At 37.7% G+C, this 13630-nt stretch overlaps 1 pseudogene; it reads left to right on the forward strand.

The window, feature by feature from the left end:
- The first annotated feature begins 11557 nt into the window (after positions 1-11557).
- On the forward strand, positions 11558-11826 carry LOC102879631 (annotated as a pseudogene).
- The last annotated feature ends 1804 nt before the right edge of the window (positions 11827-13630 follow it).

The following is a 13630-nucleotide window of genomic DNA, read 5'->3' on the forward strand; positions in this document are numbered from 1 at the left end:
TACATTAATATTTATTAATATATATCTTATTGTATAACAAAATAATACATAATTATATAACCTATATATAATAATTTTATATATATTTAAACTTTCTCTGTTTATTTCACTGCAATGTATTATAATTGTCTAAATATATCTTTTTTCTCAATCAGAAGAAAAGTTATAAGGACAAGATCTGTGTCTCACTAACTTTTGCACCACTACCTCATGGCAAATCTCTGCACACAGTAGGTATTTAATTTAAATGAATGCTGTGGAAGGGGCAACAGGTTTAGAAATTGTACATGCTTGAAATTTCCAGATCTTAACATTTTTCAAGAATTAAAAACAAGCAGGAAATGTGAAGCGTCACAAATAAATTATGGTCAAACTTAGTTTAATTAATTCTGCATGCCCAGCAATCTTCTAAGAGCCAAATAAAAGCAAGGTTGACTCTTCCAGTTTTTCAGTGTTTGTCTCCACCTGCTGTATTTACTGGAAAGCAGCCGAAGCATATCTTCTAACAGTTTTTCAAGCACATATCCCTGGGCAACCTCAGTTCTAAATTGGCCACACGTGCCTGCACATGCCCGTGGTCACCACTAGAGGGAAGGCTAACACTTACTCCAGATGCACAGCTAATCCCAGTAAGCAAGTCAAGGGGAAAAAACAAACAAACCACTGGCTTCTTGGGTTTGTTTCTAAATGGAAAAATACATGTGGGCAGGTCCAGATTTGTATTTCCTGCTCCATTAATTAGTTATGCGATCCTTCAGCTCATCTTTCCTTTTATTTTCTATTTCCTCCTTCAAGTTCTTCTCTTTTGGATTGTAACAAATAAACCTTTTTTTAAAGAGGCTTAACCCACAAAAATAAATCAAGATGAGGCAACACAAGTAAACACCACATAATTTAGTTAGTGAAGGTTGGAAAGCTGAGGATCCATTTTGGTTTGTTATTTTAAAATAAAAAGGTTTTCTTTAAAGGTTTGATTTACCTAATTTTTCACATTTTGCTGGCTTGGCAAGATGAGAAAGGAGGAAAGGGAATTGTAGAAAGAAGAAAACCAAGAGAGACTGTGTGTGTGTGTGTGTGTGTGTGTGTGTGTGTGTGTGTGTGTGTGTGTGTGTGTGTGATGTGAGGGAGTGTTTGTAGGGATGGAGGAAGGACAGGAGAAGTAGGTGTGAGGGTCGGATGGTCATGGAAAGGACACTAGCCTATGAGCACTATTGGGCCCCCATGAGTGGTCCTGGACTCCAGCTCCAGCTGGGCAGCTACCCTTTATGTAGCCTTAGAGTAGTCGCTCTACTCACACCTCAGTTGCCTTGTCTAGAATGTAAGAAATATATACTAGATGATCTTCTAATTCAAATACGAGCCTATTGGAATGAGAGAAAATGTGGGAGCAGGGATAGAAATGCAGAATGAATGTTCATGGAGAATTCTGAGAATAACCATTAAACAGAAATGAGCAAACAAATCAACAAATAAACTATGGAGCTGGAAGTTTCTTCCAGCCAATCTAAGTGAAAAAAGTGTCCCATGCAGACTTCCCTTTGCAATATTTTCTCAGGTGGCTGGAACCCTCAGACATTGAGCTGCCCTCTGCCTTACTCTCTCTGGAATGTTTATCGGAAGACAGGTGTCTGAGCACTCAAAGATACAAAAGAAATACACAGCCATGGGAATGGTACTGCTGTTCTTCCATGGCTGGTGTAAGCTCTGGCTGCCTAAGTAAGTGTTGGCTTCTTTTGACTTTTGGAAAAGGCCACTATCTTTCTATTTTATCTCCACAGTTGCAATTACTCTAATCTTGTAGCACCCTAATAATCAGTTGGGCTGTGCATTTGGATTTCTTACTGCTCTCTGACATTTTAATAGCCAATTAATTACCAGTTACAAAGCTTCAATTATTTTTTATCTCAATACTTCCAAGAGTTCTTGCCAGATAATCATTGAAGAAGAGTTGCTACCCCATTTGGTTATTCCCATAAAACTAGCACTAATTTAAACCTCAAAGATTGTTACTTTGCTTACAACAAATATGTAGTCATGTGTCGCTTAACAACAAGGATACATTCTGAGAAATGCCTTGTTAGGCGATTTCATTCTTACGTGGCCATCACAGGGTGCACTTACACAAACCTAGATGGTACAGCCTATTACACACCTAGACTATAGGTTGTAGACTATTGCTCCTAGGCTACAAACCTGTACAACATGTCACTATACCAAATACTGTAGGCAATTGCAATACCATGGTAAGTATTTATATGTCTAAACACATCTAAACATCAAGAAGGTACAGTAAAAAACACAGTATAAAATATTAAAAATGCTACACTTGTATAGGACATTTATCATGAATGGAGCTTGCAGGACTGGAAGTTGCTCTGGGTGAGTTGGTGAGTGCGTGGTGAGTGAATGTGAAGGCCAAGGACATTACCGTACACTACTGTAGACTTTGTAAACATTGTATACTTAGGCTAAATTTATTTAAAACTTTTTCTTTATTTAATAATAAATTAATCTTAGCTTACTATAACTTTTTTACTTTATAAACATCTCAATTTATTAAAACTTTTTGACTTCTTTATAACACTTAGCTTAAAACACAACTGAATTGTACATCTGTACAAATATTTTTATAATCTTTATTTTATAAACTTTTTTATATTTTTAAATTTTTTATCTTTTTACTTTTTAAACTTTTCTATTAAAAACTAAGACACAGATATACAGGCTTAGGTGTACTCAGGGTCAGGATCACCAGTATGTCTGTCTTCTACCTCCACATCTTGTCCCACCAGACAGTCTTCAGGGGCAGTAACACACATGGAGCTGTCATATCCTATGATAACAATGCCTTCTTCTAGAATACTTCCTGAAGGACCCACCTGAGGCTCTTCTTGAGAAAATGTAACTCTTTTCGGAAGTATATCCATGGTGGTTTGCTTAGTTTGTTTCTTTTTTTCATCATAGACTTGCTTGTCAACAGATAATGAACCATGGACATTCCTCTCCATTCATGAAAACATTTCAGTATTGGGGTCCATGTTTTCAAATACTTTAAGGAGCTTGTTGAGATCTGCAAAAGCTTCTGCTAAACCCTTCACTGTGAATTTTCTTGGGGAGTTCTTTTTCTTCTCCTGCAGTTTCTTTTTCTCTTACCTCTTCTTTAGCTATGCATTCCCGTTCCAGTTCCAACAGCTCCTCATTAGTCAGTTCCTCAGGAATCACCTCTAGGAGCGCCTCAATGTCATCCTCATCCACACCCAGGTTAAAGTTGTTTGCCATCTCAACCACAGCCTTGTTGGTTTATGGAAACTTCTCACTCTTGGCAAATCCTTTGAAGCCATGACAAACCTCTTCAGTGTCTTCTTCCAGATGCCATTCATACACCCCAAGCCCAAGCAAGGTTCTCGAGGCAGTCAGAGATGTTGTGATCCTTCCAGAATTGCATTAGTGTCTTCTCAGTGTCTTCCTCAGTTGTGGCAATAGCCTGAGCAAAAGTCCTCCTCAGGTAGTGGGCCTTAGAAGCTGCTTTAACTCCTCAATCCATGGTTGGATAAAAGAGGTGGTATCTGGAGGGAAAAATACCACTTTGATATTGGGATGAAGATCACCGATAAAAGTAGCACATCTAGGATCATTATCAACAATAAACAAGGTCACCAATCACTTTCACATTATGTAATGAATAACTATTATTGAATTGTTTAAACCACCTAGAGCTAGAAGTAAATTCAACATCATAGTTGGGTCCAGCCTTTTCTTTCAACATCACAAACCAACTTTTTGCTTTGAGCGTGATCATCATGGTGCTGAGAGAGTTACACTTCTGTGTCTGGACTTCAATTTAGGTCATTAGAAGAATCTCCATGATTCATATGGGACTTTCTCACATTGTTGTTAGTCTCATTGCCTTCCATGAAGCAAATCCTTTAACAGCTTCTTCAAGATGGTAGCAATGGTAGAACAGTATGTGACTGACTGACAAGCAATAACCATCATTGATTTTCTAACTCCACAGTCCTTAATCACTTTTAATTTTGTTTCCAGGCCAATGACTCAATGTGGCCTCTTACTGGCAACGTTAGCAGTGGATTTTGTATGCTTAGAGGCCATGATGAACAAAACAACATAAGATTAAATCAAGCACAGAAAATGATGCAATCAAGAAACACAGTAAACAGGAAATATATGAGGCTGCTGTTGGCATAACACAGCATGGTGTTCTACAACAAACTTTTTCTTAATAAGTATAAAGAATATACTCTACAAAAATGATAAAAAGTATCATAGAGTAAATACATAAATCAGTACTATAGTGATTTATTATCATTATCAAGTATTGTGTACTATACATAACTGCATGTGCACTCCTTTTATACAATTTGAAGTGCAGTAGTTTTGTTTACACCGGCATCATCACAAAAACATGAGTAATGCATTGTGCTACTCCTGTTAGGACAGCTACTGTATCACTAGGTGATAAGAATTTTTCGGCTTCATTATAATCATTATACTCTTAAACTTTACAATTGTTACATCTTCAATTTCAAAAACGCCACTAGGGGGATACTACTAAATATTTAACTGGTCATTCTCAGATTCTGAGTCACAAAATGCAGATTTCCAAGCTTAGTAGAATCAGAATCATCAGGGTATGAGATTGAGAAATTTGTCTTTTTAGTAAGTTTATTGAGTGAATTTGAGATGAGAAATGTTTGACAACAGTAATTAAACTCTTTTTTCCCTGGTATAAATTCCCTGAACTCCTTCCACAAAAGAAACTCTTTTGAAAATGAAATCATCCTGATTATAAAGGAAAGTGAGAGTATCCACATACAGCGTATCCACACTAACCACTCTTCACTACCTCCACTGACCACTGCCATCCCTTGCCTTGCTAATGCAATAGCCTCCTAGTCAGTTTTTCCTTGTTTCCATTTCTCTGGAATCAATTCTCCACAGAGCAACTAGAGTAAGCTTTTAAAAAATAAATTCTCTTATCTCACTCGCCTGCTCAGAGCCCTCTAATTACTACCTATCACCCTCAGAATAAAATTCAAATTTCTTACTGTGGTCTACAAGGCCCTGTGTGAACAGGCCCCTTCAATAAGCTCTCAGCACTACTGCCCTTCCACCCTTGCTATTCTTCAAGTAAACCTCAGGGCCTTTTAGCTTACTGTTCCCGCTGCTCTTCCCCCAGCTCTTCATGGCTGGCTCCTTCCTCATTTCTTTTAAGTGTCTGCTCAAATTTCACCTCCTCAGAGAGGCTTTTTCTCACCACCTATCATCAGTCCTGCCAATAGTGGCTGGAGGCCCAAGGAGGGACTGGGCTTTAGCAAGAGAGAGATCATTATAGGCCCTTTTACGGTCGCAAAGCAGGAACACAGTACATGTTTGTCGAGTAAATTAATGGACGAATTTAAGATAAATCTAGGTGCAAACTAGGAAAATATTAAAAAATTAAATCTAGGTGCAAACTGAGACTCTCTCTTAATTATTTCATCTGTTCAATGACTTTTTAACTTAACTTTCCATACACACTCAACTTTAACACAAGCTGCCCTTATCTTGTTTCTTAGGAGTGATTTCAGCAGGGGTTTGGGGAGAGACATACCCTTCTATATAAGTCCTTTAGAATTTTCAGGCACCAAGGAATATATGAAGTTTAAAATGAATGCTCAATACCATCAAATTAATATTTTAATGTTTAATTAATAATAACTTTAATATAAAATAAACACAAATTTCAACGAAATCTTCTAGTACTGTCTAACCCTAGAATGTTAACAGGACCTCTTCCCTGTGGTAAAAGATGTTATCCACTCTCCACCCTTGTCTGCTCCGCTCAACGGCCCAGGACACGGACCTTCATGGATCGCAACATATGGTTTCCCTTGGTCTCTGTCTTATTTGGGGGTTTGGCCAAGGGGAGTCATCAGCAGGAGATAAGAGGATGAGAGAAAAGAGAGGGTAGGTTATTCATTCCCCAACTCCCCCCCTGTGGATTTGCTTTCCTCTACCAAAGGACCTAAAGGAGTCAGGCAGCACTGTTCTCTGGGTTAAAGCTCTCTATGCTTAAAATATAAGTATTCTGAAAGAAAATATAAGCTAAGACCCCTTCTGTGGAGAGCGGCTGAATGCTAAGACTTTCTGGCGGTGTCGGCTTGGGCAGAGGGTTGGGCAGCACAGTTCTCTCTGGGTTCTAGTAGCTGTCCCTCCCTTTGTATTTTCAGGCCCGAGGGTGGTAATGGGTCCCTGTAGTTGCCAGCTCCAAAGCATTTCCCTTAACCATGCCTACACCTTTGTAAAAAGTCCCTTTATTAATCTTTCTTCACTCGCTCTGTTTGCATGAGTAATCTGTCTACTACCAAGACTCAGACTAATCTGGCCTATGAGGGTTTTATTGTTGTTGTCTCTTTCTAGTGACAAACACACCTAAGTTGCCTGACTACACTTCAGCGTTTATCTCTTATTGTCTCATTCTCCTCATTTCCTGAGCTGTTCTAATCAACAACTTCAATAATGCTGACCTACACCTCTGCCCAAGCCAACACTGTGAACACCAACATTCAGCAGCAATCTGCACAAAGGGTCTTGGCTTTTATTTTCTCTCAGAACAGTTATATTTTAAGCATAGAGAGCTTTAAATAAGAATCAGCTACTAAATATTCTTAAAAATGACTCTCCCACAACACCTGTCACCCTACTTATTCACAACATCCCATAAGTGACACTGCCGTAGGCAGGACTGGTTGTGTGAGCATTTAACCAACAAATATCAGCAACTGAGAAGTCCATAAATAGCAGCAGAGAGGACAAACAGGATGACTCAGTAAGCCTTCTGAGTCAGATGCAGGGACTGGCCTTCCTTCTTAATTATGGGGCACTAGACCCATTGTCTCTGAAGTCGCCTCTGAGTCTCATCTAACCAATCAGGCAACCAGTCTCCTTTAAAGATATGCAATCTTCCTCCTTGTACCTACCATTAGAAATTAAAATGCCTGGGCCGAGAGGCCTCCTTAATAGTCTGTGTCCTCAGCAGTTAACCCATGCCGGAGATCAGTAGCTGTCTTTGCTGTTGGCAGGTTCTAGTCTTAAGATATGGCACTCTCAATTTGTGGGACCACAAATATGTCACTTCACCTAGTGAAATTTATCTCCTCTATGATGGTAATAAAAGTTATCTAGCTATATGGCTATCATGAAGATTAAAATCAATTTGGCTAACTGTATGACATTGTGGAAATGTCAAACTATAGATAGACATGGAAAAAGGTCAGTTGTTGCCAGGAAGTCAGGGATGAATAGGTGGAGAACAGGGTGTTTTTAGGGCAGTGAAACTATTCTGTATGATATTGTAACAGTAGACACATGGCATCATAGATTTGTCAGAACTCACAGAACTATACAACCAAAGAATGAATCTTTATGTAAACTATGGGCTTAGTTTAATAATAATATACCAATATTGGTTCATTAATTAAAACAAATATACCACACTAATGCAAGATGTTAGCAACAGGAGAAACTGTGCAGGGGGAGGGAGTGGGTATGCGGGAACCTTTTGTATGTTCTGGGCAATGTTTCTGTAAATCTAAAATTGCTCTAAAAAATAAAGTCTTATTGTATGATCTTACTTGCATGTGGAATCTAAGGGAAAAAAAACTTCAGAGGTAAAAAATCAAATTGATGGTTGCCAGAGGTGGGCAAAATGGTTAAAGAGAGTCAAAAGGTATAAACTTCTAGTTATAAAAAAATTAAGTTATGGGGATGTAATGTACAGTATAATGACTATAGTTAATAATACTGTATTGCATATATGAAAGTTGCTAAAAGAATAGATCTTAAAAGTTCTCATCATATGAAAAAAACTTGTAACTATGTATGGCGACAGATGTTAACTAGACTTATTGTGGTGATTATTCCCCAATATATACAAATATTAAATCATTGTATACATGAAACTAATATGTTACATGTCAATTATATCTCAATAAAAATCAATATTTTAAATTATTTTAAATAAAATAAAGTCTTTTTAATTAATTGGGAAAAGACATTTAAAAGTAAGTTTACAAAGTCTAAAGAGCTATGTACACATAAAGCATAATACCCAAATTATCTTAAAGAATTTAAAGTTTGTTTGGAGGTCTGGTGAGAGTGTGTTCTACATCACAGGGAAAAGCCCCAAGTTACCTTTTAATTACCTGCCTTTGTGCCTACACAGCTGTTCAAGATGGAGGGAAGGGTGAAATATCTATGAAAGTTTGTCCTCACTGTGACTGAAAAGATTTCTACAAAATCCAAAGCCATGGTACAATGATTCCACTTTCATAAGACCACTCCTGTGAGACCTCTGCCTCAAATACCTCTTTCAAATTGTGCAGGAAATTTTAATACAAAATTTCCTTCTTTCCCTTTAATTCTCTGCCATCCCATTCTCACTCTGCTCATATTTAGCAGTCATGTTTGATTAAAGTCACATTTTTCAGAGGTGAAAAAGCTATAAGATTTACGTCAGGATTACATTCAGTTAGAAAGGAAAATCTTTCCTCCTTTTAAGCCAGAGAATGTCTAAATTAGACAATGCTACTTGCAGTGTTTTGTTGTGGGGAACCGAGGGCAGGAGGATGGCTGTTGCTAGGACCTTACAAACATTATCCCTGGTACCCATCATGACCCTGAAAGGTAGGAACTATAAATTAGAGAGGAGGAAAGAGCATCGGTGAGGTGAAATAGTTAGCCCCAGGTCACATAGCTATGACAGAACAGGGATTCAAAGACAGAAGAAGCCATCCCTCAGGCCTTGCCAAGTTAACTAGCTAGCTAATTTCAGCCAACTTATTCTTGGATAATAGTGGCCAATAGTATTACCTCTCCTGGATAATACATATTCTTTTGACAAGAACCTTCAAAGCTTTGGACAAAGACCTCAGTGTTCACCACATATGATTGTTGGAACTCTTTTCTAGGCTATTATTAGGCTTGCTATGAAAAAAAAAAAATGGTTCCATTGTCAAATTTCTTGGAAATGTTACACATGAGGAATTCCTTTGTGAATAGTTATAATGCATATTCACATGTTAAAGGCTCTGGGCAGCCTAAAGCTAAAAAAACTACTTAGCCTAGTTTAACCCCGACATCTCTCAAATTTATGTGAGCATTAAGCACTTCTCAGGGTATGCTTATTAAGGTTTCCTTGAACACCAGCATGGGAAAAACTGGTTTAAAAAAAAGAAAAAAAGAAGTAACCAATGGTGGAAGCTATAGCCACCCTGACAGGATTATGAAAGAACCATTTTGGGAAAATAATCTCATGTCAGTAGGTTTCCCACTTGCTCATAGATGAGTATAGTGTACTCTCCACGTGGTGACAATAAATATATTTGCCTATGTCCTATGTCCACGATTCCCCTAAAGTTTGATGATGGGTTCTTTTTATTGTTGATTAGGTATTAAAAGTACTCTCAGACAAGGGACATTTAGCAGTTACCTCCGGATTCTGGAGTAATACTTAACTATTGTCAGCTGGAAAACAAAGAAAAACAGGTGTCTGAAGAGAGACTAGAATAGAGTCTGATGAGAGAGAATGAAGAAAAACATGCTGTGAATTTGACATCTCCTGCTGCCTTCCTCCCACTCACTATCTGAATATATAGATAGATAGAAGCATCTATGTATGTATTTAGGGATTAACATCCCTGATGAATGGTACCTGAAATTTGAGCCACTTTGAATACAAATAGGATACATCATATCTGCATATGGGAGGAAAAAGTGGACAAAGGGAAAGACTTCTTCACTACAGATAACTACGTGTGGAAGCTTAGATCTCGGGAGTCTAATAGTGGAGGTCACTTTTCAAAACCACTCCCAATTTCAGGGCACAGAATGTCTTAGTCATATCCAAAAGATTTAACTAAAGAATGTGACTAAAGCACAAAAGCAGCCATTAGGTTTTACAGAGGATAGGGACACTTCCTGCCTGGGGACATACACACATGTCCCTACACAGAGTGGGCCTCACAGCTGTCCACTCTTGGGGCAAGCCTTGTGGGGCATGGAGCCAGGAGGGAGGCCTTCAGAATGAAGCTGGGCTGTGCTGGAATGAGCCACTCCCTCAGGGAGTCTAAATGAGGATGAAGAATTCCTGAACCAACTAGAGACCCAAAACCATCCAAGAATAGAAGTGGAGGAGGCAAGGGCTTTTTAACTTTCTTTCACAGAGATCCAGATGAAAATGTTGTTTCTAAGGAGGCATCAGTTTCCCTTAGGAGAGCTCTGGCTTCTAAGTGGCCTTTGTTGCACAAAGAGGCATTCAGTAAAATTTGTCGAATGAGTGAGTGTTAAGTTTGAATGTGGAGAAGAATATTAGGTGGAGTCCCAAGCATGAGTTGCCACAGGAGGGAGAGACATCTCAGAAGCCAGAGGTGCTCCATGAGAACAATAAGGTACCCAGACTAGGACGGTGGCCAAGTAGGAAGATCGCATTACACAATGATTATGAGCATAGGCTCTAAGCAAGATAGACTTGAGTAAGAATTTCAGCCTTACCACACTTGCTGTGTGATCTTGGACAAGTTAATGAACTTTGTTGAGCCTTAGTTTCCTTACTGTAAAGTGAAACTAAAAGTCTATAAGTCACATGGGGATTAAATACAACAATATACATAATATATTTAGCACTGTGCCTGCCACATAGTAAGTGCTCAATATGCTGCAGTCATCTTTCCAGGATTGTGTTAGAAGATATGAGAATAGATAAGCAGGAGAAGAGATAAAGAAAATGAGAAAGTTAAACTCTCCTATGACTGGGCTACATGTCTGTGGAAGAAGACAATCTCAGCAGGGTTGCATCAGGTAAACTGAATGAGTCCCCTGCCCATATTTGTGACTGGGAGTTTATGGCCTCAGCATGACATCGAACCAATATGACCAGAAGATACTGGGGGAATATGAGGATGGAGTGTGACTGAATTTGGGGTAATGGTCTGCTTTGCAGGAACTGTTTGGTTTTTGGAGAGGAAAAGCACCAAACTGTGATTTATCATGAAACTAGAATTTTAATATCATTCTTTAGTTTCTAAAATAGTTTTAAATAAATTCCATGAAGTTTTCACTTTTTACAATGGAAACAGGGTCAGAAAACAGAAAGGATGAAGCCATATCCCTTCCCCCAGGTGTCTACTGTGCTACTAGAAAGACAGATTAGAGGTCCCTCTTCAAGCTTCACTGTCCCTAATTTCCCAGTTCCCTTTTTCTTGTGTGCCCGTCACACAGCCAACCACAGCACTTTCAGTCTATAGGACAAAAAGGCAAAGCTTGAGGATATTTTTATAAAATACAGTTATAAGATCAATGAAACAGTTCTGAATGCATTTGCTTGCTAATGAGAATTTTAGCAAGAGAAAAATAAGAGAGAAATTAGTTCAGATTTCCTGAGACAGATGTTTAAAGAAATTTGAGTCTTCTAAAATGCTACCAAAAAGGCTTGCTGTGAGTGTCTCTGGGGCGGGATGTGGGGAATAGGGGGTTAATACGAAGCACCGTCCTCATAGCCATGCCTCACAAAATTGAGGAGATCAAGGACTTCCTGCTCACAGCCAGATGAAAAGATGCCAAATCTGTTAAGATCAAGAAAAATAAGGATAATATGAAGTTTAAAGTTCGGTGCAGCAGATACCTTTATACCTTGGTCATCACAGACAAAGATAAGGCCGAGAAACTGAAGCAGTCCCTGCCTCCCGGTTTGGCAGTAAAGGAGCTAAAATGAACCAGACATGCTGATCTGAACTGCATTAAAATTTTAAAAATTCTTAAAAAAAAAAAAAAAAAGATAAAATAAAAAAATAAAATAAAATAAAATGCTATTAAAAAGCTTTCCTATTCTGAGAAAGAAGCAAAATTGTTGTCAGTTAAATGCTTAATGTTTATTATCACCAGTATATTAGTTTTAGAGCAAATTTACACTACATTGGAGTTACATTTTCATGTACTATGAGTACATTTTCTATATCACTAGTGTCCCTTATTTAGTCAAAGAAACAATAGGCTCATTTTGTAGAAGCTAGAAAACAATTTTACTATTTTTTAAATTAGGTTAGAAACTTATAATGTCATGTATTTTTTAAATAATATTGTTAGTATTTGGCCAAATGCAGGCAATGCAATCTTTATTACATTATTCTCATAGGAATAAACATTTTTCACTTAATGTTATGATTCAGCTTCCAAGAGTATGTAGTGGCCAGCAGCCTGTTGGCATCAGAGATGACATTCCCACATGTTCGGGAGGGTCAAAGCTAACTGAATTACATCACTATTTGTTGAAAGTGTCCCACCAACATCTGATAAATGCCAAAAAAAATAGAAGGCAGAGTATTTGCTAATTTGTCTATATAAAGTAATATCAGATTAATAGATCAGGACAAAATAGGGACTGTCATATTGTTCAGAGGAAGAACATTTGAAAAAATTCTATTATTAATCAACTTAATCCCCAACATGATAACATACAGGAGAATTTATAATCCTGGAACTAAAGAAATAGGGGTCATGGGGAAAATAATGAGAAACCTCATTTGGTGTCAGTTGATTACTGAATAACAATATTTGCTATAGAATGTGCTGTCTTTGCTAGTTTAACCACATATTCTATTAATCAATTCAAGATCATAGCATCTTTACATTCACTTTAGGGAGATCACACATCAAGAAACATTTACTTATATAGCCCAAAACATTCAGATGTAATAGTAAAAATTAATGTATATGATACATTTATATAATAGCTACTGACTTCCTCCTCCAAAAAAGCAAAGGTGCCACAAAGACTGAGCTCTGGATGTGAAGAAAACAGTAATTATAAGTAGTTCTGTAGTCCCTGAGGAAAGGATTACTTCACTTTCTGAGGAGGAATTTATTTACACAGCATGAACAAGTATTTGCTGAATTTTAATTCTGTCCTTTCTCAAAAATAAGTTTAAATTCTGCTTTTAAAAACAAGCCCAAGAAATAACAGACTGAGGGGGCCTGAAATAAGAAAACTCTTCAGACTGCTAGCAGGGATATTAAATATTAATATTTGTTCTATAGTTGATCTCATATACTTTGAGCCCTTGATCAAGAATCTCTAAGACTCTTCCTCAACCTAAAATGAGTTTAAGGTGGCCCCTCAAACTTAGCATGTGTTTGCCTCAAGCATGACAATAGCTCTCACCTTTTGAAAGAAACAAAAGCCAATGTGAGTCCTGAGGACCCTCAGCACTCCAGAAATGACATAGCATTGATTATGAGCTCTGTTGAGAAACCCAGATGAACACAAGAAAATAAATGGGGGTAGGGTCAGTATTTAGATGGTGGGACACTGAGAAGTTGTTTTTCCTTTCTCATTTTTGAATTTCCTGTTATTATTGTAATACATGCTTTATTCACAAGATGTGTGACAAACTAGTAGAGATGCCACCCTCCATGAGGACCTGTGACTTAGTGTAGAGTTCCAGAGACCAAGCTATTTACCTGGAACAGCTACCAAAAATGGCATCCTTTAAATATTGAGGTTTCTTCAAAAGTTCTCACTTCTGTGATTTTCTTATAGAATATTTTCTCCTTTGGTAATCTCATTCATCTTCTC

This window comes from Pteropus alecto, unplaced genomic scaffold (assembly GCF_000325575.1).
Source record: "Pteropus alecto unplaced genomic scaffold, ASM32557v1 scaffold70, whole genome shotgun sequence".
Classification (NCBI taxonomy): Eukaryota; Metazoa; Chordata; class Mammalia; order Chiroptera; family Pteropodidae; genus Pteropus; species Pteropus alecto.